The sequence below is a fragment of the Rhipicephalus microplus genome, chromosome X (genome assembly GCF_043290135.1).
Source record: "Rhipicephalus microplus isolate Deutch F79 chromosome X, USDA_Rmic, whole genome shotgun sequence".
Classification (NCBI taxonomy): domain Eukaryota; kingdom Metazoa; phylum Arthropoda; class Arachnida; order Ixodida; family Ixodidae; genus Rhipicephalus; species Rhipicephalus microplus.
Window position 1 is genome coordinate 166,764,561 of NC_134710.1, and position 27,114 is coordinate 166,791,674.

General features: G+C 46.5%; 1 protein-coding gene and 2 non-coding genes across 8 annotated transcripts in view; 1 reads left to right on the forward strand and 2 right to left on the reverse strand.

The window, feature by feature from the left end:
- LOC119176937 (cell adhesion molecule Dscam1) overlaps positions 1 to 27,114 on the forward strand; it is a 640,641-nt gene that overhangs the window by 303,478 nt on the left and 310,049 nt on the right. The window lies entirely within an intron of this gene.
- Positions 12,825 to 12,897, reverse strand: TRNAT-CGU (transfer RNA threonine (anticodon CGU)). The gene has a single exon. It is a non-coding gene; the product is annotated as a tRNA-Thr (tRNA).
- On the reverse strand, positions 13,282 to 13,354 carry TRNAT-CGU (transfer RNA threonine (anticodon CGU)). The gene has a single exon. It is a non-coding gene; the product is annotated as a tRNA-Thr (tRNA).

The window sequence follows — 27,114 nt, forward strand, 5'->3', positions numbered from 1 at the left end:
TTCCGCCAGAGCAAGTGGAACAAATTTACGCTCTCCCTGAGTTATGGCGCCCGGGGTTGCGGGGCCCGACGTCGATATCTATATCAGTAGCCTTCGGGGCAAATGGATCCCTGTTGCGCTTCGTCGACTTTGCGATTCGCGCCATCCTTCCTGGAATCGGCCTTGTACGGCCCGCCGCTGCCGCCGTATGGCGGCCCCTGCGAACGCCCGAGTGTCGGTGGGCCCCCTTGCTCTCGTATTTGGCAAGTCTTTTGCGCCACAGCTCCGTGAGCCGCGGCTATACGTGTAAGGAAGCTGTTCACTAGCTGTGCGCTGCCTCAAATGTGAGGCGGTGATAAATTGGGAAACACACGAGATCGGCAGCACTGGCGGCGAATGAATCCACTCTGCGTACATCCGCTGCAAATGTCTTTCACGGGCACCTGTATTTTACTTGTCCTGCAGAGCTGTGCGCAGATGGTGCGAGAGCTGTTACTTCTCGCAGAGCCAACCGCTAGACTGCCATTTACTCTTCGCTTCGACCTAAATCTCTTCTCGCGCCACAATAAGCGTTTGCGTAAACTTGGGACTGGTTTGCTCCATCAAGCCAATATACCGGGTCTAGTATATATCTGAATATGGCACGAAACTTGAATTAATAAAACAAAGGAAATGTAGGCTTGTATACGATATACTCCTCTGTATATTTATCTCTCTATCAACTTCTCTCTCCCTTTTCCATTGCAACGTACAGAGTTCTCAAATAGCCCCAGGAATTAGGGTGTCTTCTTATTCAGATTAACTCTCTCTTCTTATTTCTCCTTAAAATTAACTTAGCAAGGTTTCTATGAGGTGCCTAAACTAGAAGAGTTTTCTAAGAGATACATCATTGTAAAACAAAACCTACTAAACAAGCGTAAAGTGGTAGGCGTTACCAAATAATCGGACCACCCCTTCATTTACTTTCATTTTAATGTAAAAAGAAAACCGCCAGGCCTCCGTGGAAGGCGCAGCACAGTCACAGCTAAAGCTGGAAGAGCGGCCTTTCAGAGCCTTTTGTGAACACTCATTGGGTAACTGCTGCAAGCATACTTGCTGGATACCCACTATGACATTAATATTAATAATTTCTGGGTGGTAGACCAGCATCCGCTTTGTTATTTTTTGTCATTACTTTGAGAAGCGTTGTACCCGCTAAACACTTGCAATGAATTTTATGCCAATTGTTCAAGCAGTGGCTGACGACGATGAGGAATTATGCTTGTAAAGGGTATGCGCCACATTTAATAGGTGATTAAAAACAAGCGTTTGCAATAGGTTGGAGCATTGGACGGCCCAGTCGTTACGCTATTCGCATTGTGTGACGCCTCGTTGTTCTTTTGCTTTTCTAAAACTCCTTATTACTCATCTTAACACGCTTCCTTTCTCGACATCAACTCTGCCTAAGGAAGTTGGCAAACAATTCCGGGGGGGGGGGGGAGATAAACAGCAAGAGGGAAGGCAGGGAGGTTAACCAGGCACATGCCCGGTTTGCTATGAAGCACCGCTGCAGCTTAGTGCTCTGGACCCGCACGCAGCAGATCAGGGTTCGAGCCCCACTGGGTCCTATAGGTTTTTTTTTTTTTTTTAGTTCGCGATAGTGGTTACGAACACCGGTGGCAACGGCGGGGGCGGCGGAAAACTATGGCACCGCGCGTGACCCGAAGGGTGATCTCATAACAGCTTTCGCTTTTTTGATAAGTCTCAGTTGAATGCACTGCACATTGACATTTCGAAATCAGTACAATAACGGCAGTTTCCTTGCCACGTTAAAATTAAAGCGTAAGATGCATTTCTCATAAAATGAGTGCTCTTAAATTTTGTGTGATTCGATATAACTAGGTTTTAAAATAACCGGTACATCTTATGCCGTCCTTTCAAGTTTTTTTTTTGGGGGGGGGGGGGGTAGGGGGTGGATTTTGCCGTTTTACAGGATGTATCGAATACCTACCTCTTTTAAGGTGTCCATAATGAGACGAAGAGTGTTTAGTGCTAAGAAAAGGAGAAGCAAGCTGTATACGGACGAGTTGATGTGTGCTAAAAGACTACTACATTAAAAGCGGGAAAACTATAATGAGTGCAATTTATCTTGATATGACAGCAGTTACGGAGGCCACAGAGTTAAAAACGAGGGGCATAAGCTTCAGTGATTTAATTCGATAACGCTTCGAGAGTGATCCAAGTTTCCGGCGCTTCAAAGCTTCAGTCAGTAAAATATTGTTACTGTAGTTATGACATAATGAACGAAGTTTTTTAACCACATGTCTTTTTTGCTGCATTGGGAATCAGCCACAAAAGCCTGTAAATTATTTAACTCGTTTAAACGCATGCTGAGTAACTGAGTTCAAATCCGAGTGCATGCCGAGAGCGGAAAGTTCTGTTCGTTGACTTAACGAAAACAGCGAAGTTTATTAATAGCAGGTGTGCATACCAACCGAAATCGGGGTCGTAGTCTTTGCCAAAAGGGATCAGAAACCCATGCGACCACACAAAAGAGCTGTCCAAAAAGTGCATCCCATGGTTCATGCATGTATAAACAGGAAAGACATCAAGACATAACAACGTACATGTGTAAGGGTGTCACTTCATAACAGGCTAGTTAAGTTTCGGTCACCGCTTGCGCCCGGCCACTTCTGCAGCTATGCAGCTATTGGAATGAACAGCTAGCCCTGACGCTACAGCACTGATGTTAGCAGCTGCCCTCCTTTCGTCCACTGTGACAAGCCCTCAAAGCTGTTTGCGGGTCTCCGCTGTGACTACGCGACAGACTGGCTCATCATTTACAACCATGTGAGTTCATTCAATCGGTAGACCGAAGCCGATAAATTCAGCTAACTCGCTTCTAGCTCACCGCTGTGGCATAAACGTGGTATTTCAATCACAAAACTGACTTTGCCGATGAGTCAACTTTTTCCACCAAGCTGCGACAAATTTTCAGGTCGTTTCGAAACCGCTAAATAGAAGCTAGTTGTGCATGTTCGATTTGAACACAGGTCATACGCTTCATAAATCGAGGATGTTTTGGCCCTCTGTCGTCACGCGACCAACGATATGACAGGAGCCAAGCACTTTTATGACATGCTCAGAGGAATAGGCATGATGGCATTCAATGCTTTGGCGCTTAACAATCTAACAACGGTTGAAGACATCACTTCGACATGGCAGCGCCTTGACCGGTTGCAGTTCCTCCACCTTAGATAAGAGAGTGATCCTCGACTTATGCCTCCCGCTGATTCAATAGCTACTATTCACACCACCATCCGCCAAGAACTTCGAAAGCAGGAGCAGCAGCGGTCCACTGCCGTCTTCACTCCATCCCCACTTTCTGCCCTGCGTAAACTTGTGAAGCATGAGTTGATGGGCATTACCAGATCCAGAGCGCCGGTCACTTTACCGACCGATGACCACATACGCTGATATGACGTCCATGAAGACACTGAGAGCATCGGCTGTTCAAACAGCTTGTCTGACGCTCACATACGCAGATATTGCTGTGACATTTCTGCAATTCCGTCTGTTGCCGTAACATCTGGACCTACTCACATTGCCTGTGGCAATTTGGTTTCTGTGCGTGGTAGAGTATCTGATGCACTCTCGTATCGCCAGTTTCTTCCATCCCACCTCGTCTGTTTTCATTGCGGTATCCGAGGCCACATATATCCTCACCACCATCTCCGCCACCAGGATGAACGACGAGGCTATGCTGAGTTCGAGCGAGACCGGTTCTGAACACCCGATCATTATAGCCCAGACTCCTATCCGTCCACGCAGAACCGGTCTTCATCTCTTAAGCGTCCCCGCGTCAACATCAGAACTATATATACCGTTCTTCTAGACGATACTATCTTTCGCCTTACCACCGCTCTGCATCGTCGCTTCGCCCCGTCTCTCGCCCTCTTCACTAACAATCGGAAGACTAAGGATTGCAGATCTTGGAGGGGAAACTGCGTCCTGCCAATCATCAAAAACATTCACAGCATATCAACGAACTGATTGATGATGAGTGGGGAGAAGCGCCTATCAGTCCGTCCATGCTTCCGTCCGTGCGTCCATTCATCCATCTAGTGAACACTATAAGTACCACCATCTCGCTTATTTTTATCGTATATCCATCATATACAAGTACCGCCATTCAGCGGATAATCTAAGGACTAAACGAGAATGTGTACCACATTTCTGCTGTCAGCGCTTTGTCAACACCGAGAGCGTGATAACGACGCCGTGCTACGTTTTTCGTAACATGTGGACATGAGGATATGTGCTCGAGGGCGGGTATGTGCCACTGGTATTCGGGTATGTGCCACAGGTTACGCACTACGACAACGGGAGACGCACAAGTCACGCCATAAGGAGCTTCGCCCCTGATATCTTCTGTTCACCTCTCCAACTTGTTGTCAGGGAAGGTGCTCGTGCAAGCGCTTGTTGATACCGGTGTCGCTACTTCTTTTCTGCGTATTCACTTGTGCTGGCGGCTCCGCAAAGTCAGACCTCCTTATGTAGGACTTGTGTTGCGTGGCGCAAATAACGTACTCATGCAACCAGATGGACAGTGTACGGCTGGCGTTTTCATCGACGGTATAGGTTACACATTGACATGACTCGCTATGCACGTGCGTTCATGAAACTTATCCTGGGTTGAAACTTCCTACATTCTGCCTCCGCTGTCGTATCATGTAAAGAAGGTGCCATTCACATCATGGATACATCGGGTGCATCTATGTCAGCTCCACCATCGACGATCATCAACTTGGCTGTCGCTGAAGACTGTGTCCTGCATCCTGGTCATAAACACGTGATAGCTGTCGCATCTAGCCAAGTAGTCAATAGTGACGCACTAGATGCCCCTGCTCCTGGCTTCACTTGGCGTGGAATTTCAGTCACCTCCTGTCTCTTACAGTTGTCCCATGACCACGCTTTTCTGCCCGTTTGCAACACAACTGCAGAATCCATGCTGTTGCCCAAAGGGATGATGTGGCGGCAATAGACGCCTTTCCAATGACCTTCGTTGCAGCACTTTGTCCGTCTTAATCGTCAGTATTAGCTTCAGGTTCAAGTTCTTTCCTTTTCCGAGCAGTAGTTGGTTCTGACCTAACGTCTGCACAGTATACGCAGCGCCATTGGCGCTTTTATAGCGCAACATAAGGCCTGCTTTGATTGACTCACGACACTCACTCGGACTTCTATTGCTGCACATAGCTTTGAAAGCGTCGCTTATGGTGTCGGTCATCGGTCATATCGTGTCTCACAATAGGTGACCAGTAAAAGAGCGAGGGATTGTGGGATGCACCGTCTGCTACCGGCTTTCGGTTCGACAAGTGTAGACGACGGCGAACCGCTTTACCGCAAGCCTCAGATTATTCAGAATTCGCACGCGCGGTTGCCCGTTCATCTTCATCCTGACAGACAATGGTCGATTGTTAGGCAGTTGTCTGCTTCAACTCGAGCGTGAAAGGCAAATATCAATTCCCATGGAACAAAGAAGGAAAAATGAGGTGGGCCATGGCTGTGTAGTGAGCCACAGCGACAGGTAGCCTTCGAGTACGAAATGCTAAAGCCAGAGTGTGCGAAAATCATATTATTCCAGGTACGTGTACATTTCCCACTAAAAAAAGCTTCACATAAGTTTGCTGCAAATATTATATTGAGAAATAAATTGTCACGCAGGTGCGCCTATAGCAAAGATAATATGGGAACGCGCGGACAAAATCTACCTGTCACACGAGATGAGCACCGGCAATCGCACCCATATAGTATATCACACACAAAAACAAGCGAAAGCTTCACTCAAGAGTGAGTTTACACGAAGCGCTAGACAAGTCCATTTGCGTTTATCTTGATCAAACTGTGTGCCAGTACGGCACCCAAAGGAAGAAGTGCGTGGAACAAGCGCAAGGTTTCGATTATTCGGCGCCATCTGTGTCTGACTGTATTGTTTATGTGCCGCCGTGCCGCGCAGCTTGATCAAGATCAGTGTTCAAATAAGCATCTGGTTTTGACTAAGAAATGCATCTTATAGCGCACTGAAGGCTAGAAACAAAAAAAGATATCTCAACGCGCTCAGTAAGCGCTGCGCTTCATGCCGATCGACCGACGATGTCGGCCGAAGCAGCGATCCCGAAATGATTTCTTAGCACACTGCTACAGTCATCCCCATCCCCCGAGATCTTTAAAATGGAGATTTTTTTATCTGCAGTAACGTATCATACAATGAAAACTGTTTTCTGTATCGACTGATCTCCTAGCCATAGTGACAGCACCCCCGAGCAGCATAAAAGCATTGTAGATCATTTTAGTGCGATAAAAATGTTTCCTTACCGTTCATGGCTTTCGTAGCTTGTCATCGTTACTGTCAGAATTAGCAGAAACAAAAAAACTAACTTCTAAAGCACTTACATAGCACGGAGAGGGGCTCTTTTCAACATAACGGTACGAAAATGTGCACGTGCTTCCGGTTCGACGCACCCAACGGGTGCGTCGAACCGGAAGCCGTCGTATCCCACAGTTCCCTACGATTGCCCATGTTACCGGTCACCTAATGGAAAGGAATGTCATGGAATAACAAGTAAATGATATGCAATCACGCAATATAATAGGGCCTTCTTCCAGTTCCTGGGCTTCTCCAATCATCTCAGTGAAAAAAAAATAACAAAGATGGCTCTGTTCTATTTTACGGTGATTACCAAGCGCTAAGTAAGATCATGCGCAAGAATGCATATTCTATGCCTCGAATTGATGGCACTTTGTGCACACTTCAAGGGGCGAACTATTTTTTCCAACCTTCACCTGAGACCGGGATGTTGCCAAATACTCATGAACGCGGCTGACAAAAAAAGCACCTTTGCTACGTCGGATGTGCACTAGAAATTTAACGTAATGTCATTTGGCCCATGCAATGCTCCGGCCACATTTGAACGCATGATTGATACTGTTCGTGGCCTATAATGAATTTCCGCACTTGTTACTTAGATGCTATCATTGTGTCGGGACATTAAGCCCCCATATCAATCAATTATGCTAATATTGTGTTTTTATATACCTTTACCCAACACTTTCAACGATTAGACGAGGCACACCAGTGCAATTCAATGCTGGCCTTTAGATAAATACAAAAAAGTGCACGTTCGCCAGCAAAAATATACAAGTCTTTGGTTATGTAATTTTGAAAGATGCAGCTCAGCCATATATTGACAAGATAGCCGCTGTATTAGTTTTTTCAGCCATACATATAAAAAGCTATGCGCAGCTTTCCTGGCCTGGCATCCTTCTTTGATCGCTTTATGTGGAACTTCGTCACTATAGCGGCTCCCCAAAATAAGGTATTAGTCACTGGTGCTTCTTTTGCTGGTTTCAGCAGCTGCAAGTTCGCATTTGAAGCCCTTAAAAAACACCCTACTTCCGGACCAGTGCTTCGCCAATTTGACGAGAGAGCGCCCACTATAAACTCCACACTGACGCAAGCGCACAGGGTATTGGGAGCAATACTTCGGCAATGTGATGCCGCCTGTAAAGTGCAGATTGTGGCATACAATAGCCGGACTCTGTCGACAGCTCAGCGGAACTACACGATCACGGAGCGGAAGTGTCTGGCTATTGTCTCGTCGACACAGAGATTCCGCCCGAACCTCTACGGCTGGCACTTCACTAGTTTCACCGACCATCCACGTACTGTGTTGGCTGTCATCGATAAGGAATATGTTATAGGACGCCTAGGGCGCCGAGTACTGCACTTGCAGGAGTACGACTGCATACCATCACGTATGAGTATAGCAAATGTATCATTATGCCAATGTGCTTTCCCGATGCCCACTTTTGGTCTCTTTTGACCATATATCATCCGCATCACCTCCAAAGGGCTCCGACTTCCCGCCTGCCTTATGACACCTACATACCACATAATTGGACCAACTGCAACTTTCTTCGCACTCCGATTTTCGTCCACTTAGCGCGCAAACATCTAATGTCGAACTTTCCTAGATCACCTTCACGGCATCAGGAAACCACCCATCAGCGGCTTGCGATGCTAGCTTCAACCATTTAGCATCGAGGACGGTAGGCGTCAGCGCTATATTTACCATCCCACGGGTAACAAGTAGGTGCCAGTTCTTTCCCGTTGCTTTTTCTTCAAGTTTAAATAGATTTCACGATGAAATTGCTACTGGTCATATAGGGCCGTGTTTCAATATACTCACTGAAGACGGCTAAATAGACAGCCAAGTGCACTGCGGCCATCCTAAGTCCTCTTCCCATTCTCACGTACCTGGCAAAATAGACAGCTTTGAGAAGATGGCATGTGCACAAAAACGATTAAGGCTAATTTGCAGTCCAAACAAGATGGCGGCTTAGCGAAACGCTCGATGACCTCGGATTTCGCCGAAGGGTCATCTGCACAAAAACAGACGCTTTTTGATGTGGTCAATCTGAGTGACGTAAACTTTTTGCATAGATTTGAACACAAAATAAGCTAGAAAAATAACGGTTACGTTTGTTTATCTTACCTTTCTCTTCTCGACGCCTGGTGGCGTTAGTGGCGTCACGTCACGTACACGTTATCTGGGCGCGTTCAATTTCTCGTACAACAATAGACTTAATCTCTGTCTTCTACGTTGTCAGCGTAGGCTGTCTACGATGCTGTCTATAATTGGAACACAGCTATAGACTTCTGCAAGACTTACAAACGTGTCATATTCTATTCTTTCTCATTTGGCTTGTGCACAATGGTAGCCAAACACGTGAGCTTGTGTGCATCGTGTACGCACCGTAAGCGATGCACATCCCCACCAGCTGGTTTCTTTCAGCCTCTTCCCTGTCCAACCTCCAACCACACCTTTTAAACTTGTCGGAATTGACTTGTATGGTCCCTGGACGTTACGTGTTCCGGTCACCGTTAGATCATCAGAACAACGCGTAAAACACCAAACACTCTCTGACATGTACTTGCGTCCAAATCACAAAACTTGGGACACATTTCACCATTTGTCATCTTCGTATACAATACCGCGATACAACCATTTACAGTCTACAGCCTTTTCTTCCTGATGTATGAACGATATGCCTCATCCGTTTTCGGCACGGCATTCTTCTTTACTCGAGCTCCATGCAGTACTTCTATACCAGAAGAGTAGAATCATGCTGCTAAATTGTTCGAAAAAACAAGGAAGCTATTCAAGAGGAACGAAAAGGTCGCTGCGATAGCTAACAGAACGATGGGACCTTTCATCCCGCAGATAAAGTACTACTATGGACCATGAATAGACGCGTCAGGGCTCTAAGAAACATTTCTTCAGGCGGCACTCACCAGCGACGAGCTGGCCGACCAGCCTTGTGCCATCCGGCAAGCTGAAGATGCCGCCCAGGTGCAAGGACTTCGAGCGGTCACCTGAGGCACCACCATTGTAATCGACGGAGAGTGGGAAAGGACAGAGGTTAATCCCCTCTTCCCCCACCTCGCCCGGTAATACTGACGGACTTTAAATAGAGTTTATTCATTCATTCACTGGTACGTTGGCCCACACACTGTTCTACGACAAACTTTCCCAGTGAACTATGTCGTCACCCTGCTTCAGTCCGCCACTGGTCACTATTGTCGCGGCACAGAAATTACTCACGCCTCACGTATGAAGCCTTCCATGACTCGCTCGAATTATCTTTGAGTTGTGGCTAACCTGGCCGCTTTGGAGAGGGGGGAAATTAGTGGAAGCGCATTTATTTTACTTCATCGTTCTCAGTTGTAGATAACTATCATCATCTCTATTGCTATTTTTTTCTTTTAGACGTTTTGAGCCTGGGCAGACACTGTGGCCTATACAGTTTGGCTGGCCTTGTTTTCTCGATTCTCCCTAGCTATTTCAATATGTAAAACCTAAAAGCCCATATTGTTTTACATTCCTGCACCATATTCCGCTCTGTAGAGGCTATCCCAATTCAAAACCTGCCCGCTACATGAAAGCGGAAGACCTTCATTGCTGAGTTTCTGAGTGCGCAGTTGTGTACGTTTTGGCTTGTTTGGTTTCTCAGCAGTAGGTGCTTCACAATACTTATCATTTGTATAATGTATTTATATTTGGCTAGATGAAAGAAATAATTGCATTGGCATTAGCAGCGTGTTCCTAGCCTTCTAGCGTCTTGTTTTAGGGTGCACGACCTCCTAAATAGGACGAAGGAACAACATGGCGACATTGAGATGATTGCATACACGAACATAAAGCAGGCCGCAAAAGAAAAAAGCAAACAAATAACGACCGCGGTTTCATTAATAATTGACAATCTGGCTATAATACGCGTGGTCATTGTTTCAGTATTTTTATTTTTTGCACTTGGTATTTGACTGACATTCACATTTACTTTCCATTTCATGGAATACGGCAAAATGGGATCAGAGCCCCTCTGCGTCTAACCACCAATAGCATCTGCAGCCAGCGCGGGTTAACCGAACACCTCACATCAAAGCCTCCCCATAAGTTAAGCATTTCGTAGTGAATTCGGTAAAATAATCATGAGAACTTAAGTGAAAATTTTCGTCAGGACAATAAAAAAGTGAAGCAGAAAAAAAAACTGCTTGATATATACACAATATGAAATATCGACACATAACATACACCCACACACGTGTTTTCCAGAAAACTAAAATAACTACAATATCTTCCGCTTCAGGAATTTTCAAAGGCATTTAGCTGTTTCCGACACTGAACTTTCGGGCAGCACTTGTGAAAACAGAAAAACAAGCGGAAACGAAATAAATATTTTAGCGTCACTCGAGCGGCATCAGGTGTCGACGACGTCTGGTCGATGGATTGCGCTTGGACGTCCAAACTTTCTAAAGCTGCAGAAACTTTTCGCCAAGAGCGATCGCCCCGCTTCCTGTGGTTAAATTGGAATGTTCTTGTATACGCCGTTGGCATGGTTTTTCTTTTTCTTAGACTGACTACAGCCGGGATAATGTCATGATTCTATTACGGTTCTTTTTTAGTCCTTCGTAGTGGTTCCAGTGGCGCACTGCCTGTGTTTCCGCGAGTATCAGCCTTTCGGTTTTGTGGCCATAGTCGTTGTTGTTTTGTGTTGTTCTTGTTGAAGAGTTATTCCATCGTTGCGTTGCGTTTTCTTTCTCCCTCGTTGCCATTTCAACTCCAAAGAGAACTGTTTCAATTTCTAACACAAAATCCGCGTTCCTGTAGACCGAACACGATCTCGTACTGCCACTGAATGTTGAAATTAAAAGAAAAGTGCTATTTTTGTCAACAATAGCGAGGTATGTTGTACTATGGATAACTGTATTGTGAGCGCTTACACTCAACGTTGTGATATTTACTTAGGTAGTCCCAGACGTTCTTACAATATTGTTGTTTGTTTTCTCTGTCTTTTGCACTTGCTTTTGTCCTGTATACTTTGCAACAGACAAACACTCGTTCTTTGTAATGCGAACAAATCATAGAATAAACTCGTGCTGGTAGTTGTTTTCATATTTGCCCAGCCACGATAGCAAACCTCGCTATCCTTACTATGATCTGCAGTGCGCTGTTGGCGAGGTGTTCAATTAATGTACAAAGAAACATACGGAAGTTTGCGCACAGGACGTAACTCATAACGTGCACATGCCTACAAGAACCACAGCGCAGCGGTCATTTATGGAATACGCAAGCATTGTCTAACACTTTCTTTTTTAAGAAGACAAACGAACGAATGAATAAACTTCATTAAACTTTCCTTCGGGCGAGGCGGCGAGAAGAGGGGATTAACCGTTGTCCTATCCCACCCTCCGTCGATGATGATGATGGTGCCTTAGGTGACGGGAAGCTCTTGGACCCTGGCGGCGTCTACTACTTGCCGGACGACCCGGAGCTCGTCGGTGGTCAGTACCGCCTCCCAGCGGCAGCGAAGCTGACGCGGGCGACCCGCAGCAGTGACCACAGCCGCAGCAGCGGCCGGCCCCGTCGATGGCGCGTAGGTGGCAGCAATAATTCTCCTCGTAGTTTGTCTCTGCCTAATATGCGTCACGAAGCGAGCTGTGGTGGCGACATTAATTTTCCTAGCACACTCCGAAAGCATGTGCGGCAGTGTGGCCCATTCCCAGTAGGCGTAGGATCGTCGGGCTGGAGTACGTATTTTTTTTGTAACAACCGCCAAGTTATCGCCTCTCTTTTGTTTGATTTGTTTCGTGGGGATGGGTATATGTGTCAATTCAGTCTGTAATGTTGTGTGATGTGGTTCAATGTGGTCAAGCGATCACCCAATGACCATTCCAGTTGCTGTTTTTTGTGTTAAAAATCACAGTTTTGCCAAAAGCACGAAGCAATGAATGCGATGGCAACAATTTCGAATGTTTTGCGAACAAAGCTAGCATTTTTAGGAGCAATATTAATTGTAGTAAACATGCGCTTGCTAAGTGACGAAGTTGCCTGCGGCACGGCCATATCGACAAATAACAATGTTATACAAAGTGAGGCTGGCAGTCAACTCATTATGATCCGATCTCACGTGACTCTATAAAACGCTGGTTTAAGAGAACACGGCTGCTGCAGGTACACTTTTGACACCGTTTTATCGCGAGGCTAGTGCATCGTTCCCGGTATATATAGAAATATATATATATATATATATATATATATATATATATATATATATATATATATATATATATATATATATATATATAAGGGAAAGAAGTGTATACCTAAGGGCTCGTTTTTCCGTGTTTTTAACACAATAATAATGAGATATAACAGACAGTAATGCCAAGGAATGTACAGGGGAAGTTATTAACATTAATGGAATGTAAATAAGAAGAAAGAAAAGTGGATGAAAAAATTACCAACTGTAAGCAGGAATCGAACCTACGACCTTCGAATTACGCGTTCGATGCTCTAACCACTGAGCTATTACAGCGGCACTCCCTCCATCCACTTTTTTTGGGTTTATCTGTGAATTTAGAAGTAGGAGCGACAGTCAGCGCCATCTATAAGCCAAACAACGAGTGTGAAAACACTCTTATGCGCATGTTTGGCGTCACGTAGCACGTGAACTTATTATGAGCGGGCAGCTGATTAATTGTCCCTCTTATACAACCTAAACACACCAAGTCTGCCAGTACGAGACCCTCGTTCAATGAAATAAGGGAAAGAAGTGTATACCTAAGGGCTCGTTTTTCCGTGTTTTTAACACAATAATAATGAGATATAACAGACAGTAATGCCAAGGAATGTACAGGGGAAGTTATTAACATTAATGGAATGTAAATAAGAAGAAAGAAAAGTGGATGAAAAAATTACCAACTGTAAGCAGGAATCGAACCTACGACCTTCGAATTACGCGTTCGATGCTCTAACCACTGAGCTATTACAGCGGCACTCCCTCCATCCACTTTTTTTGGGTTTATCTGTGAATTTAGAAGTAGGAGCGACAGTCAGCGCCATCTATAAGCCAAACAACGAGTGTGAAAACACTCTTATGCGCATGTTTGGCGTCACGTAGCACGTGAACTTATTATGAGCGGGCAGCTGATTAATTGTCCCTCTTATACAACCTAAACACACCAAGTCTGCCAGTATATATATATATATATATATATATATATATATATATATATATATATATATATATATATATATATATATATATTGCCGCTCGCGGGTTATAAAATACACAGGGTTCATGTAGAAACATGGACAGTGGAACTCGTAGAGACGCTAGACGCTTTCAAAAGAAGGCCGCTAAGATCGTCGGCTTCTTCACTCACCTGCGCTGCGCCTCTCGAGCAAATCCGCGATCTTCGTTGTCGTCGCTATTTTGCAGCTAGTCGCAGCTACGCACGTGGCATTACTTTCCCGCCAGAGTGAGCGTCGTCCTGATGCTCACCAGGTAGATATGCGGTTAGCAGGTGTTTACATCACTCAGAGTTGTAATGTTTCATACGGACCAGGTGCAACGTCTCAGGCAGATGCTGGCGACGTTTCGAACCGGAGGAGGCGTCGGGCACGACTTCGTAGGTCACGTCGCTAAGACGGCGCAAAACCTTGTAGGGTCCAAAGTATCGGCGTAGGAGTTTCTCCGAGAGGCCTCGCCGTCATACAGGAAACCAATCCCAGACTCTATCTCCTGGTTGATAAGAAACCAATCCGTGGCGAAGGTTGTACCGTTGCGCGTCAAGTTGCTGCTGGTTGATTATTCTGACGTGGGCAAGCTGCCTTGCTTCCTCGGCGTGCTCAGTGAAGTCTGCGGCGTCTGTTTCTGAATCATGCAATCATAAGGCAGCATGGTGTCAAGCATTGTAGTAACTTCTCTGCCATGAATTAGTGCGAACGGCGTCATTTTTGTTGTTTTCTGGCGCGCCGTATTATATGCGAATGTGATGTACGGCAATATTCGGTCCCAATTATTGTGTTTCACGTCGACGTACATGCAAAGCATGTCAGCGATTGTCTTGTTATGTCGTTCTGTAAGCCCATTTGTTTGTGGGTGGTAAGCTGTCGTCTTTCTATGCGCTGTGCCACTGAGCGTAAGCGCAGCGCGCAAAAGCTCGGCTGTAAACGCGGTACCTTGCCTATTATGACGACAGCTGGAGCACCATGTCTCAGGACAATGTTCTCAATGAAGAACTGGGCCGCTTCAGCTGGAGTGCCACTCGCAATTGCCTTGGTTTCCGTGTATCGGGTGAGGTAGTCTGTCACCACTATAACCCATTTGTTGCCGCTGTTCGATGTTGGGAATGGGCCCAGCAGATCCACTCCGATTTGAGAAAACAGGGTTTCTGACACGGGCACAGGATGTAATAGCCTAGCGGCTTTGACAGGTGGTACCTTGCGCCGCTGCCAGTCAGTGCATGTTCAGATGTAATGTTTCATTTCTGCTGCAAATATTGGCCAGTAATATTTTTCTTTGACGCGTGTCAGTGTTCTTGTGAAACCGAGGTGGCCCGCAGTGGCTTCGTCATGGCAGAATTGTAAAATTTCGCTGCAGAGAGCTTCAGGATCGACCAGCAGATAGCTTCTACCAGTTGATGAGAAATTCTTTTTGTACAGAATTCCGTCCCGTAAACAGAATGACAATAGGTTCTTCGAAAACACTCTTCGTGCATTGGCGGCTGGTTCGTTCAAGAATTCTATGAGCGAGCTGAGCTCCCGATCATCTTGTTGTTGCCGAGAAATGAAAGCCGCATCAACAAGTCCTGAAAAGACCTGTGAATTCATCATCCTCTGTAGCTGGTGATTCAATCGGTGACCTTGATAAACAGTCGGCGTCTAAGTGTTGCCTTCCGGACTTCTAAACTACGGCCATGTCGTACACTTGGAGCCGTAAGCTTCATCGTGCTAAACGTCCAGATGGCTCTTTCATGTTGGTCAACCAACAAAGATTAGTTGCTTATGACTTCGAAAGCGCGGCCATATAAGTACAGGCGGAACTTCGAAACTGCCCAAACGACAGCCAAACACTCCTTCTCCGTTGTTGAGTAGTTGGACTCGGCGCGTGTCAACGTTTTGCTAGCATAGGCAACTACTCTCTCCACACCATCTTGGCATTGGACAAGAACAGCATCTAGGCCCGTATTGCTGGCGTCTGTATGGATGGCTGTTGGTGCATCCTTGTCGAAGTGAGCGAGGACGGGGGGAGTTTGTAGACGCTGTCGCTGCTCGTTGAACAAAGCTTCTTGCTCTTCACCCCATACAAACGCAACGTCTTCCCTTGTACGGCGCGTGAGTGGAGAGGCGATGTGTGCAAAGTCTGCTATAAATCACCGGTAGGAGGCGTAGAGACCCAGAAAACGCCTGACCGCTTTCTTATCAACAGGCCTTGCGAACTTTGCGACGGCCTTCGCGACTGACTACGTGTCCCAGGAACTGGAGTTCTTCGAAGCCGAAGGGGCATCTTTCCGGTTTTAGTGTGAGTCCAGTGGACCGCATGGCTTGAAGGACTGACAGTAGCCCTTTTAGACGTTCTTCAAACGTGACCGAAAAAACAATCACGTCGTCGAGGTACCCAAAGCATGTTTTCTATTTCTGGCCGTACAGGATCGTATTCATTAGTTTCGGAAACGTGGCTGGGGCTGAGCATAGACCGAAAGGGAGGATTTTGAATTCATAAAGCCCGTCTGGAGTCACGAAAGTGGCCTTTTCTCGGTCGCGCTCGTCTACTTCTATTTGCCAGTATCCACTATTAAAGTCCATGGATGAGAAGTAGCGCGCATGCGTAGCCTGTCCAAAGAGTCGTCGATTCGTGGTAACGGGTAAACGTGTTTTTTTTTTTCGTAACGTGGTTCAGCTTACGATAATTGATGCAGAAACGCAAGCTGCCATCTTTCTTTTTCATGAGTACCACTGGCGATGCCCAAGGACTTTTTGATGCCTGGATTACTTCATCCTCTAGCATCTCCTTGACTCGCTGCTGGATTACCTCACGTTCTTTCTGAGCGACGTGATATGGGTTCTGTCGTATCGGTTTTGCTGTGTCTTCCATAATGATGCGATGTTTAGTCAGAGGCGTTTGACCCACTCGTGATGTCGATGAGAAGCAGTCCTTGAACTGGTAGAGCAGCTCCATAAGACGGCATATTTCAGTCGGTGTTAGACTCGGACCGATATTAACTGGTGGTGTATGTGGAGGTGATTGGTCTGTGGCTTCCCCTTGCATAAGAAGACAGTCATGAGATTAGTCGAGCTCCACAAGGTACGCCATAGCCGTGCTTTTTCTGATGTGCCAGCGCTCATTCTTGAAGTTGGTCACAAGCACCTCTGCGCGCCCATCCACTAAGCTGATGGTGCTGCGAGCGATGGCAATGACTTGGCGAAAAAGAAGGGCAGTGATGCGTTCGGCTATAGCATCTTCATTACAGTGCATGCCGCAACACATGGAAACAAGGCTACATGACAGTGGTGACGCAGACGTCGTCGTCACCCACACGTAACACACTGGGTTCTTGGTCTGGATCATGGGTCACAGGCTTGTCAGCGGCAAATGTAATCACACCATCGCGCATGTTGACCACAGCACCATACTTTTTTAAGAAGTGCATTCCCAGTGTCATAGGTTTGCAGCACTCCGCTAGGATCAGAAATGTGGCTGCAAAAGCCACATTATCAATCGTGAGTCTTGCTGTACATTTTCCAGTTGGTGTCATTATCTGGCCTCCAACGTTTCGGATATAAGGGCCCGTGCATTCCATCCTGAATTTCTTGAGTTCGTCTGCCAATCGTTCACTCATCATAAAAAAGTCGGCACCCATGTCGACTAAGGCCGTCACTACAACGTCATCAATCGTCACAGTGAGGTCGGCAGTCACAGTTTTCTCGGCGGAGTCATTATCGTCGTCTCTCACGTGTTTTGGCAGCAGTGGGTGTTTTTCGGCAATTTAACGGCTTGCTACCCCCCCCCCCCTCCCCAAAAGTCGCTGCTTTCAGTTTCCCCACCATGGGCTGGGAGACAAACCTATGATGGCGTCAGAAAAGCTACGGCGGCTTGGTGAACCAAAACGAGCCGGGGATGGTGAGCGCGTCCGTAAGGTAGCAGAGCCTTCCCACCAGCCAGCCTGGTCATCGTCGATGGGAGCACGGCTTTCGTCGTACTGTCGGCGCTTAGCGGCAGGTGCACTCCCGCGGTATTCAGCTCGGCGATCTGGGCAAAAATGGTAAATGTGCCCTGGCTCTCCACAGTTGTAGCAGAGTGATCGGCAATCCGCAGTGCACCATGTGTCGGTCTTCCGCATATAGGGTCGCCTGACAGGATTCTGCTGAGCCCAGGCTGCCACAGGATACGGTTCGAGGTACTTCGACGCTGGCATGAGCGTGGGTCGACGAACAGCGTCTGCATAGCTGTATCCGTTTGGCTAGTAGGATACTTCTGGAGCCAATGAACGACGCACAGCGTCTGCGTGGGTATACGAGTTTGGATGGTACGCCGGAGCAGAATATTGCTGAGGAGAGGCAAACGCTTCTCGAAGTTCACGGCGAACGACTTCAGCGTTGGAGGCTACCATGGATTCTTGCTGCGGGGACGCCTGTGCCTGCAGTGTGTACTTTGCGTTCTCCTTCGCAATCTCCTCACGCACGATCTGTCGAATCAAGTGGCGTAGAGAAAACTCGTCGTTTGTGGTAAGTGCGGCGGCGCCTGGAGCTGTGCCGGTGGCCGGGCGATCTGACTGTCGGTATCGTTGCTGAAGCGCACGCTCTATTGCGGTGGCCTCCCTAATGAACTCGTCCACTGTTGGCGGATTGCGCACAAAGCCAACAAACAGCTGCTCTTTGACGCCCCTTATGAGATGGCTTAGCTTTTGAGCCTCGGGCATGTTGGGGTCCGCACAGTGGCACAGACGCACCATATCCTCAGCAAACATGGTGACGCTTTCATCCAGCTGTTAGGTGCGTCCTTCGAGAAGGCGTTGAGCGTTTTCGCATCGTTCCGCGTAACTAAAGGTGTCAAAAAACCTACGACAAAACTCCTCCCATGTCGTCAATTTTGCCTCGCTGTTTTTAAACCACGTCTTCACGCTGTCTTCAAGGGCGAAGTATTCGTGGAAGAGCATTTCATTGAGACTCAAGTACTTCGATTTAGCTACCCCTTCAAACTGCTCAAGCCGTCTTGCGCATATTCGTTCGGACGGCCATGAAATGGTTCAGGAATGCACATATTCTGGACCGTCACCTGTGCAGGACTCCTTGAAAATGCCATTTTTTGAGTTGGGGTGGCTGTCGGAAGTGCTGCTTTTTCTAAAAGGCCAAATGCTGTTTTAAGACCTTGAAGGCGATGGCTTTAGCGGTGCACAGGCGTCTCCATGCGTGGCTGGCTCGTAGGGCTGGACTCAGGGCTTCTTCTCACAGCGGTGCTGATCATGAGGTGATAGTACCCAGCATTTGCACCAGTGTCGTGGGTTATAAAATAGAGAGCGTGTATTTAGAAACACGGACAGTGGAACTCGTAGAGACGCTCTCAAAAGAAGGCAGCTAAAATAGTAATCTTCTTCATTCGCCTGTGCTGCGCCTCTCGAGCAAATCCGCGATCTTCGTTGTCGTCGCTTTGTAGCTAGACGCAGCAGGTTATATATATATATATATATATATATATATATATATATATATATATATATATATATATATATATATATATATATATATATATATATATATATATATATATATATATATAGCCGAGACTAGCCGAGACTGTGCTACGGCAATAATAATGTTGTCAATGCTCCGCTTTCGTAGGCGGAGATAGCCACCGATCGACCGTGGATCGGTGAGTGAGACCTCGAGTCGCCTGGTTGCCAGTGAGCGGGACGCTGGTGTGAGCCGGGGTCAACAGGACGAAGATTAACGCATTTTCCATTGTGAAATGCCGAGATGACGACGTCGAGGCCATTGCTCCACGAAGTTCGCCGCTGCCCTTGCCACCACAACTAGAATGAAGTATCCAGGCCACCCGCCACGAGATGTGGCCGTGCGCGAAGCCATGGACTGCAGCTTTCGAATGCCACGACCAGTGTAAGAGCAATCGTCGCCCCTTCGGCCGCCTCTGGGTGTTCTGTACGCACCATGGCGCTCGCTGTGCATTTGTCCATGCGATTCACAACAGTGGTCACGTGATCACGCCCTACTCTCTGAGTATCACGCTGCATCCACGTACACAACCTCGTCGTTGTTGCCGTACATTCATTGCAAGACACTCGTTCTTTTGTTGAGGCGCCCGACGTGGTGCGTCGGTCGCATGTTCTTGGGGAGCATCGGGACGATGAGACGGTCGTGGACCGTGATCGGAACCATCGTTTTCTCCTCGCATTGTGCCCGGTATGTAACCTCGAGAGACTCGAAGATGTGCCTGAACATCTTGGATTAAGAAACACGAACAAAAATATGCCCCCACGTGAAATTTTCGTGGTCATTTTTGTATTAGCTTTAAAGTATGTCACACAATTATTTGTCTGTGGACCAAACTTATCAAGATTCGCACTGCCAACCTCATAAAAAAAACACCACTCAAGCTTTCCTTATAGATGGCTAGCCAGCAAAGGCGGAACGTGTGGTCCTGGCGCTACTCACTGAATTTCGGTGTTTATCACTGGGTAATTTTTTTACTGTCTTTATCTTTCCGCCATCTTGTGGTATTTCTCAGCACCTATTTGCTTGAAAGAGCCCCTTCCAGCCTTTCAAATTACAACAAACGAGGGTATTAATATATGCGACGCATTTTTTAGCGAACTTTCGCTACCATGAGCGAATCTATCTATCTGTCTAGCCGCTTACGTTTGTGTGCTCTCGTGGTCACCGCCTTAACCTGGTGTGAACCAAAATTTCCATGAGAGGGTAAGATTGTTCGACGAATATGACGCGCTGGTCAAAACATTAGTAATGTCACAATACCATCGCGTACGTTGTCAAACACTTCCCGCCAGGCAGTGGCACATGCCCATGGGCGGGTATGTGCCACTGGTTTGCGAGTATGTGCCAGCGGGAATTGACACTTAGTATCTACCCAGGAACGACAGGAACACACATGAACTATTTTAACGCGCAATCGTTAGAGGGACGCTGAAGAGCTTTTGAATTCACAAATATATTGCGAATTCGGTATCCGCGACCTTTTACGACATGTCTACGGAGGTTTTTTTGCGAAGTTTGATTAAACAACGGCGCTATGAGCGAGCAAACTTAAATTATGTATCATGACACCATAATCTCGTTTTTTTAAGTGTTTCGGTGTCCCTTTAAGAAATATCTGACATCGCTAACGTAGACCCGACAAATTCAAAGAATAAACGCCAGGTTCCCACCAGGAATGAAACCCAAGCATTCTGCGTGACAATGAACCATTTTACCACAGAGCTACGCCAGGTCTCGGAACTAGTTTTCAAATAGACGCTAATCTTCGTGAAACTTCAATAGTGGTTGCAGTGCTGCCTACCCAATTTTATAAACATTACATATGTACTACTTCGATACAGCCGTCACGTCAGATTAACGTCAATTGTGCTTAGTTGCCTTGCGCTGAAGTTGATTTGTGTTGCAGTGTCCAGATCAAGCGTCCTCGCGAGCATAAGCGCTTCATGTCAGCTTTATGGTGTTGCTAATACGCATTCTTCAGTTGGAATCCTTGCGAACGTGCAAACAACTGGTTATATAAACATCTGCAACTATTCAGCATATGTCTTTACGTTAAATATTTGTGCATATATTTGGTGTCATTTCATGACGTGTCGCTCCATAGAAAAATTGTAACATGGCCACCTTCTCTTCGCATGCTTCACATAACGTCGATTCCCAGATACGTGGGGTCTGCCGAATTTTATTATCCTGACGTTTCTCATCATTTTTTGCACTTCGTGACGCAGAAACAGTGATTGCTGTGGCGTCTATGAAAGACATAGTCTCAATTGGTTCATACACGCGCAATATGAGATGCGAACTGTTTTCTGTAGTGATTTGTCATAGAGCCACCCATCCGTTCACTCTTCCTTCTCATGATTATTGTGCGCGATCAACTGATTTCGCTTCATTTTGTGTGTTTCCCATTGCGCAAGTGGCAATAACACCGTGTAGCCAACCAGTGCGAAATCTTGATGAGCTCAATGAATGGCACCAAGGTGATTTTAGGCTTGATCACTGCTTCAGCCGTGGGCTCTGACGTCACTCGGTTTATACCACTGTGTTTCGCTGCACAGACGTGCCTACATTTGCTGTCGTCGCTCGACGGACATTGATTGTCAAGCCTGACCAACGTTTTCGTGGCGTGCTGGAAAGCTGCTTGGCGAATGGAGTAGACTGTTTTTCTCTGTGTCCGTGAACTGCGTGGATATGCGGTGTGCTCTGGATATTCGCAATCTGTACGGCTGCAAATCCAAACGGTTGAACGATGCTGCATCGCGAACCGTCACGGCAAAGGGACTGAAGTTGCGAATGTTTTCGTTTCCTAACGGCAACTGATAGAACAAAATGGGAGGGTATCGTTCGGCAAGCCGACGTCGACATTTGTTTTTTATCGTGACCCGAAGCTGCGTGTGTCCGTTTTATATATTTTAAGAATTCATTGTACTTCATTTTCCTCCTCTGTCAATAACCATCATAAGTCTTCACATCGTTCTTCTTCATCATTGGTGGAAGGTGCTACATCAGTGGTGGAAGGTGCTTCTCAATCTCTTCGACCTCTCTCCATGGAAAGCCAGCTCCGGGAGGTCCATTCGTGACGTCGCTTACGCCAGCAGAGCAGCATGGCGAAAGAGCAAGCCCAACCGAAGCACCCACTGGTCCAACCATTATTGTACCTACCGTATCGGGTATCGGACCTACCGCTTTCAACGCCCTCGCCGCGCACAACCCTTCGACGGTTTCCGACGTCGTCGCTGTATGCCAGCGGCTTGATACCTTGCAGTCAATCCGCCTGTGACCCGACTTCTCTGAGAACCTGGTAGTACACAGTATGGAGCTTCGATCTATCATTCGAGCCATAATTCGTGAGGAATCACAAGCCTACAGTGTACCTCCTCCTAACAACGTTCTCGCTCAACCCCTCTCTAGTGATCTGCGTGGCATTATTAGGGAAGAAATGTCAGCATTTAAAAGCACCCACCATACTCCACCTTGCACCCAATCCGCTTCGTACGCACAGATTGCTTCAATGCACCTGCGCCTGATCACGACCATCTCGCACCTCTAGTCGCCCATCCACCAATCCCTACCTACCATTCTTCCTGGCGAGCCCCACGGCCTATGCGCTACTACTGTGGAATTCGAGGACAGATTTCCCGGTTCTGCCGACGTCGGCAGCAAGATGAACGTCCTGCCGCTTTTGGTTATGCCACTTTTGAACGAGATGACACATGTGCTCGAGGTTACTACCGTTATGCCGACACTCCTTTCAACCACCGATCCTCGTCTCCTGTGCACATTTCCAACACAACTAACAATACACGCGGCATTGAGTTTCCTAATATACACTAGAGGGAACACTGGCGCTAGTGTCTACGGGAGCTGCAACGCACAGCACTTCAGTGAGCATGGGAATGATGGGTAGTACACACATTTGTCTAATCTTTGTACTTATGACCTGCTTCTGGCTTCGTTTGTGTTCGTGTGGCTTGGAGCTGTTTTCTCACGAAACAAAAATTCAGCAAATGTTCAGTGGTTGTGCTTCACCACCTCATTTTTTAAAGCTTACCTTTTCAAACCAGGTCATGAAGTTTAAAAGGTTTCGTTCTTTTCTTTAAAACGAAACCGTAACCAGCAATAAACGAAGCCGCAAGTACGATCCGCCGCCCGCAAGTACGAAGACTAGGCAAATGCGTGTACTACCCGTCATTCCCATGGTCGCTGAACGATCGCACCGCCAGAGTGCCTTCTAGGTAATTTTAGGAAACTCTATGACACGTGGCTCCCGACCACGCTCCCCTTCAGCACTCCGACGCTCTGTTTGACCACTTCGGCCTGTCTCTCAACTGGCTGCCCAGTGATCGGAAAACTAAACAGTGCAGTTTTTGGAGGGAAAACTGCATCGCAGCGAATCGACCCTAGTACTCTTGAACGACCGTCAAACATGTTATTGGTGACTGTGCAAGGTGTGCAGGTGTTGGATTTGTTGGATACGGGAGCAACTATTTCAGTTATGCGTGCCCACTTGTGTTCTCGATTGCGGAAAGTGAAGACGCCCTACCTTGGATAATCTTTGTTTGGGGCCAATGGAGCAATAATTAGACCATCGGCCCAATGTACAGCACGTGTCTTCGTTGATGGTATTCGTCATCACATTACCTTCGCTGTCTTAGTTTCATGTGCTCATGAACTAATTTTAGGTTGGGGCTTTCTCTCATCAGCATCTGCATTAATTTCTTGCCCTAAACGTGTAGTTCATATGACCAAGACCGATCACTGCAGCGAATGCGTCGACGAGAAACTACTGCGTTTTTTCACAGTTTCTGATTCCGTACTGCTCCCGGGTCAGGAGCAACTCATCACCATCACTTCTTCAGCCACTGTCTAGCTCGCGGCGTTGTGCTCCCCTCCAGCCTGGTGCGGTTCAAAGACAGTGCTGTGATAATCTTTGGCCTGAACCTTACCCCGGAGCCTGTCCTCCAACCCCAAGGTTCTGCAGTGTCGTGTTATGTGGATACCCAGCCGGTATCTTTGGTCTCTCTTGAGGCCTCCAGCTCAGCCACAACAGGGCCAGTCTGTTACTCCTGTAGTGCCACCATCACCATCATCATTTCTCAATCACCGCGCCGCGCCTCTCGCGCAGCTGATGCTAGCTCGAGCTGCGTGAGGATTAGAACAAGCTAGCGCACTTGGTGTGTCGGACGTGGAAAGCCACGCGGCTCCGCTTCAGGCGTAGAATAAAGTCGCGAAAGAACGACACGACCACGTTGGCCACCGTCCCATCTTCCTCTCTCACTACACTCCTCTTCCTTTGCTCCCGGGATAAATCCTGTACTTTCTGCTTCCCAACGTGAGGCATTGCTAAGTCTGTTAACGGAACACGAGGCCTCCTTCGATGCCAATTCTTCAGCATTAGGACAGACCACAGTTGCGCATCATCACATCGACACTGAAGGTCAGACTATTTTGTTGTACGCCGTCGTCCCTACCGATTCTCCTTGGCCGAGCGCAAAATCATCAAGGAGAACGTGACCGATAAGCTAAAAAAACACCATAAGACCCTCTACTAGTTCTTGGTCATCACCCGTAGTGTTGGTACAAAAGAAGGATGGATCAGTATGATTTTATGTTGATTACTGCGCGCTCAACAAGATTACCCGAAAGGATGTATATAAGATACCCTGTATAGATGATGCACTTGACCCATTGCAAGGCGCCCATTACTTCTCCACCCTTGACCTTCGGTCCGGATATTTCAATATTTCCAAGTCGTTTCAATGGCACCATCTCCAACATGTTCCTTTCTAGCTCTAAGATAAAGGTGTCATGTATGTTCTAATTTGTTAGCGTAAGCCCTGGCATTAAAACAAGAAACCCGCGTGGCAATACGCTTTAAGAACAGGCCCTTTCAAGTGTCGGGGTTGGTAAACATTTCGTTATTGGTGATTAGCGTAGCGAACTTATTGTGTTACTTGCGTTTACTTGGTTAAGAAAAATGAAAGGAATTTTGTTATTTTGCTTAGTGCATCGGTTTTGTGCATAGCATTTTCTTGCCGGTGTTCAAACCACTTCATTTCAGTATTATAATTTCGTGCCAGTTTTGCCAGCCCCTTAGCCTAAAATGTTTCCTTGAAACTTAAATGCGTGTGGACGCTACGGTAAAGCGCTTTCTTAAATGGTCTTCAGGTGTGTGAGCTCTAGTTCAAGCTAGAATATTTAAAAACTACTACCAAATATACCGATTCAAGAACCGGCAGTGCAGTATAAGCACCCACGGGGGCACACGGTTTAACCAAGATCCAGCGCTAACATTTTTCCCAGGTCCTGAGGTATACGAGCGACTACGCACCACTGCGAGAGGGGCCACAGAAAAAGAGAAAACGCCGTTGCTTGTGTCCATCACAGATTTTCGTGAAACGAAGAAGTTTTTCTCTTGGAATGGTCATCACCCTGATATTGTGCTGATCAATATGCTTGGGGCAGCAGCATGCACTCTCCTCAAGTACTACGTGTCTGTATGAAGAAAGATGTTTGAAGGAGTACAACTAAAACTGCAGAAACATTGAAAATGAGAAAAACAGTTTCTCTGCAGGTTCTACATTGTGTGTTTTTGTGTGTGTGTTAATAAATGAAGAATGAATAAAATTTACCTGATTTATTCCGTCACTTTGTTGATCCAACAAATATTGTTCCTATTGATCAACCGCACGTTTGATAGCGCACATTCTTTGACTTTTTCGTGGAAGAAATGGCTCATAGATAAATCTCCAAACGCTTTCAAGTGTAATACATTACCTAAACCAGTGCCCTTATTGACGCAAAAAGCAGAATAAAGATGTTGAGCGAGTAAAACTTGCCGCGAATCCTTTTATATTTCTAACAGGAGACAATGGTTTCAATGAATTCACAGCCTCCCGTACACGTGCTCGATCAAACAAAACGAGTGACGTCACGGTGGCAGTGAGCAGGCCTGATAATATTTCTCTAGGTGGCATTGGCTCAACGCCTGGTGCTGACATGGTGCACGTGATTTTAATGAATATGTGGCTAGGAGGAGAAATCGTGTCTAGAAATGGTGGCGAAAGCGAGGAGGAAACCTCTCTATCGTCTTTGAACGCGTTGAGGTGAGCGGCCCTTTATGTGATTATAAACCCGACTGTCGAATACGTAAGCATTTCGATACCGTATAAACAAAAAAAAACTGCACACCCGTCATTCGGTATCATAAGACAATCACCGATATGAAAAAGTGACTGGTCAAAAAAGTGCTCACTCTGTTGATTGGGTTTGAACACACGCCGGCACGCTACCCAGGCGAGTGTCTTAACCATCACGTTACTCGAGAGCGGTTGCAAGATATGAACATAAGGAACCTACACATGTATTCATTTTACTTTACTTATTTAGCAAATACTGTGCACACGTAGTGCAAATAGGAAGGGCAATAAAATTGTACAGCAGTCAACATGTTGAAAGCCATAATACAGTAATAGAGTCACTGTGTTTAGCGAAACGCTATACAAAAAAATAATGATAATCAGCATTATGTTGTCGTTTTGATCACACTACTTCATTTTGTTATTTTACAAGAAAAAAATAATTTTTAAATGTGTTCGTTCTGAGGAAGTAGGTTGTTAATGCATCTTGTCTACGGTGACACATTCTTCTGGTAAATAGGGGCGATAGGTGTAAAGATAAGTCTAGTGATGGACTGGTAATGAAAATCAGTTTAAGTAATTCCAGTCTCTGCTTCTGTCTTCTTATTTCGAGTGGTTCAATGTGGTTAGCTTTCATGAGTTCTGTGGGTGAATCCCGTCTTGAGAGTTTGTTAAATACAAACCTTACTGCCTTTCGCTGAACTCTCCGGAGGTTACTTTTGTTAGTTTTAGTACATATATCTCAAACGATACATGCATAGTCTAGTGTAGTTCTGAATAGGGTGTTACAGCATAGCAGGTTTACATCGGATGGTGCTTTTTCTTCAGGTTGTGAATCAGGAGGCATAATTTTTTGAAGGATGAGGTGCAAGCATTAC